This window comes from Octopus bimaculoides, chromosome 12, assembly GCF_046866305.1.
Source record: "Octopus bimaculoides isolate indiv1 chromosome 12, ASM4686630v1, whole genome shotgun sequence".
Lineage (NCBI taxonomy): Eukaryota > Metazoa > Mollusca > Cephalopoda > Octopoda > Octopodidae > Octopus > Octopus bimaculoides.
The window spans coordinates 18,544,328-18,549,327 of record NC_142939.1 but is presented as its reverse complement, the minus strand read 5'-3'; positions in this window follow the sequence as shown (position 1 = coordinate 18,549,327).

Sequence of the window (5,000 nt, the reverse complement as noted above, 5' to 3'; positions counted from 1 at the left end):
ATGCATACATATATATACATACATACATACATACATACATACATGTGTGTGTGTGTGTTCTCACTTTTAACGTGTCAGCCTACTGCAGTTGTTTGGTTGTTCAGTAACGCGGTCCAAACACGAAGAAATCTAAGGATATTAACCTTGGCTCTTGGAATATGCGCACTCTCCAAGACTCTCACTCGGCACCAGAACGAAAAACAGCACTGGTTGCCCTTGAACTAAAGAAATACAACATTCACATAGCTTCACTCAGTGAAATTTGTCTTGCAGGATCGTCACAGTTAGAAGAAAGTAAAGGTGGATATATATGTTTCTGGTGTGGAAGAAATGAAGACTAACCGCAACATTCTGGTGTTGGTTTTGCCATCAAAACAGAAATAGCTTGATTCGTTCTTTCTCTACCCAAAGGTATTTCTGATCGCCTCATGACACTAAAGTTGGAACTTGATCACAACACTCGTGCTACGCTTGTCAGTTGCTATGCCCAACCATGGCCAGCACTGAGGAGGATAAGGATGAATTTTACAACCAACTCCGTGATGTCAACTCCAGTTGTCACCATAGGGATAAACCTATTCATATGGGCGACTTTAGATTCGTGGAATTGAGAGCTTCCTTATACAATCACAATTGCACTGTGCTGGCCATGCTGTCAGAATGAGTGACGAAAGAATCCCCAAAGTCCTCATCTACAGCCAGCTTGAGAGTGGGCACAGGAGTGTTGGTCGACAATGGATCAGATATAAAGACAAGCTGAAGAGTAACGTCTTAGTGATAAAGATAGATCACAGCACCTTTGAGCGAACAGCCTTGGTTCGAACAAAATAGAGGTCATTGTGTCAATGTGGTATTTAAAATTTGGCTGCAACCAACATTAACAGGCTTCGGGGTACAAGGCAAAGGAGAAAAGAGGTTGCAAATATACCACCTACACTGACCTGTACTCATCAAGCTTATGTACACGTGTTTGTGTGTGCGTGAGTGTGTTCTTGTGTGTGTGTGTGTGTGTGTGTGTGTGTGTGTGTGTGTGTGTGTGTGTGTGTATTTACACAAGTGTCTGTCTGTAGTATGTGTGTACGCATATGTGCCAGTGCGTTTATGTGTATTGAATGGGTGGGAATGTAATTTTATGGATTTCCGCTTATTTCCTTGCGAATATATATGTCTATGTTTCGATGTAAATGCCTGAATGACAGCACAGAAGAACACATATATGGCCTGCGAGGATTATTTGAGGGTTCTTAATGATCGGTATATTACTTTCCTTGAAACCAATTAAAACATTTTCATTTCTTGTTAGACAAAAGACTAACGCAAGAAATGAAAAGACATACAATTATTGTTGATATATTTGCGGATGATAGCGATCTATAAATTACCAAGTAGCTAGATGTTGCCAAATATTTTGCGGACAAATTTTGATAAGGTGAGGATATTTATTAGTCATTCTTTCCACAATGTTGCTAATGTAGTAGTGCAAGGGATTTAAATCTGGTGGGTTTCTGGGCCATAAATTTGGTGATACAGGATCGTAAAAATTATGTGCATATCTATTCTCGGTATACGTGGGCTGAGTCACTTTATTTCACGTTGCTCCACTTCACTTAGCTGTAAAACTCTCTATCCCATACAAGCATGGAAGGCAGAAGTTAAATTATGACTTACACTCTCACACACACACACACACACATATATATATATATATATATATATATATATATATATATATATATATATATATATATATATATATATATATATATATATATATATATATATATATACATACACATATATTTATATACGTCTATAAATGTAATGTACATGTATATATTGACTCACATACATGCAAACATAGACACGTATACACATACGCTTACGTGTTAATTGTTTTATTCCTTCTAGTGCTGATTTCTACCAAAAACAAGACCATCGTCCCAATTATGAAAAACATTTTTTTTTTTAAATAACACTCACGACGGAAAAACATCTACTGTGCCACATGAATTTCACAAACGTAGAGCATTGATTACAGTTTGCAGACTTGATAATCAGAGAGAGAAGGCTTGATGGAAATTGGAATTTCAAATGCTAACAAAATAAGTATTTCGCAGAGAATATCATTTTTAAGATAAAAGGATGTCGAGATATATCCAAGGGACGTTGAGGTATATTTTATAGCAGAAACGTTATACCCCATTGAAAGCGGTTGCTTCAGTGATATTTTGGAGAGCCAGCTTCAACTCATATGTTAGTAGAATAATATCTACTCGTTCAACTTCAATAATATTGTTATGTATAACACTTTATATTATGCATACATCTAAGTTGAAAACTATATATGGGAGAATATACAAATAATAACAACAGACGAGGACAGGTGATGTAAATAACAAAAGGATATATTAGTATGACGCTCGGGAATACGGAAAGTCTTTGACGTTTCGAGCTACGCTCTTCAACAGAAAGAATACGGAGACAAGGAGAAAAACACGGAGAAAAAAAATTGAATAGTGTTCAGTCAACGGTCAATCATGAAAACTATATAAGTATATATCTTTGTCATGCACATTAGATCCCACTGGCGGAGAACACATTAAAATCTTTGTCGAAGCTTCTGTATCGATGGTATCTATGTTGCAATATTCTACTTCAATAATAAAGTAACATACAATTCTATATTCAAGAGATGGGGAATTATATACATTATTTACATTCGACGGATATTTGTCCCTGAATTCTTTGTTGTTAACACAACGTTTCGGCTGATATGCCCTCCAGCCTTCATCAGGTGTCTTGTGGAAATTTCGAAACTGGGTTCTCATTCCTAAGGTATTTTCGATGTTATTATTAAGGTCGCGGCCTGGAATCGAACTGGGAATCTTGGGGTTAGTAACCCGCGCTCTTAATCACTACGCCATATGCCCGTGGGAAATTATCAGCTTATACATCTAATATTCTCCTATCCTTCCTTAATACTGGTCCCTATATGCTATTCATATCTGCACTCGATCCTAGCATATGTGATGCTTCTTTCAGTTTTCGTATTTTCCAGTGGTGTTCTCTGTCTATTATTTCAACTTCATTCCACAGAGGGAGGTGGTCGCCATTTTTCCATACATGTTCAGTTATACTCGATTTATCAATATCTCCTCATGTCACGGCTTTGCGATGTTCCTCTACCCTTATTTTGAGGGGGCGAGATGTTTCGACTTTGTATAACCTACCACAGCTTCATGGGATGGAGTACACGCTGTTTTTGGTCATATTCTCTTCTATTCTTGGTTTTACCCGAAGGAGATATTTGCGAAGAGTTGTATTACTCTTGAATACTGTCCCGATGCTATATGGACCGCATATCTTTTGTAACTTTTCAGAGAGGCCTTTCACATACGGTAGATAGATTGTAGACAGTTTATTGGTTTCATCTTCTCTTTTCTTCATTACTGGAGTGGAGAGTATGCTTTCGGGGTAGTTGTTGCTTAATAGATTATTACTAAGCTTGATCATTTCTTATATTCTTTGCTCATTTATATGTGTATTAATGGAAACAAATTATAATTTCGTTGAGTACTCTTCAGCGAGAATATAGAAGATATACATATATATCCCATAGATAATGCCTTTTTAAAGAATATTTGTTTTCTTTTCAAACTTAAGATAAACAAAGTTAATTTTTAATCTACAATATACTCTCCTTCATTTTCCACAATGCTCTTCCATCTGTCTGGTAGACTTGCTAGACACCTCTTCCAAAATTCACTTATCTGTGTCGAAAACTACTCCTTCAGTACTGTTCTGACCTCATCAACTGTATTCATATTTTTAGCGTCCAAATGATTTTGAATACTGCGGAATAAATGATAATCAGATGGAGCAATGTCCGGAGAATATGGCGGGTGGGGCATCGTTTCCCATTCAAAATGCTCCAGCCTCTGGAATATCATCCTCGCTGTATGTGGCTGAGCATTATCCGGATGGAAGAACACCTTTCGTCCTGAAACCAAAGATGGTCGTTTTTCTTCTAGTACTGACTTGAATGACTGGGTGAATGACAAAATCCAAGATTCTCTGCTAATTCCTCAACAGTTACAATGGGATAGTAACCGATGGAATAAGTACTAAGCTTACAAAGAATAAGGCGGTGCCCCAGCGTGGACGCAGTCAAATGATTGAAACAAATAGAAGAATAAAAGAATAAAAATAAAATAAAGGTATATATATATATATATATATATATATATATATATATATATATATATATATATATATATATATATATATATATATATATGTTGCGAGGGCTAGACAGACTTCTTCAACCAGCCGGTCATGCTACTTCAGGCTGATGACGTGCAAAGACTCAGAAACATGTCCCTGAATGCTGACTAGGCTGGGTGGAGGAGTTTGCCTCCCCCTCGCAAACATAAGGACACAGTAATTGTGTCAAGGCCGACAGGAAGCGGTCCAGCTTCCTGGGGCTAAACAGCAGTAGTATATTCCCTTATTGGGATTGTCACATTAAGTTGACAATATACAACAACTTTATATATATATATATATATATATATATATATATATATATATATATATATATAATATATATATATATATATATATATATATATATATATATATATATATATATACATATATATATATATATATATATATATATATATATATATATATATATATGTGTAGAGAGAGAGAGAGAGAGAGAGAGAGAGAGAGAGAGAGACAGAGAGAGAGAGAGAGAGAGAGAGAGAGATAGACAGACGGACAGAGAAAAAGATGGATAGATAGATAGATAGATAGATAGATACAAAACGTTTTCAATGACACTAACTAAAAATAGTCATTCTAGTATATGTTAGCGGTATATTTATATCAACAACATAGTATACGAGTAAACAAATGATATCCGAGGTCATCGAAATGTTTTCTTTTATTTCTACATATTGATATAATATTATTTAAATTGATATTTCTATATT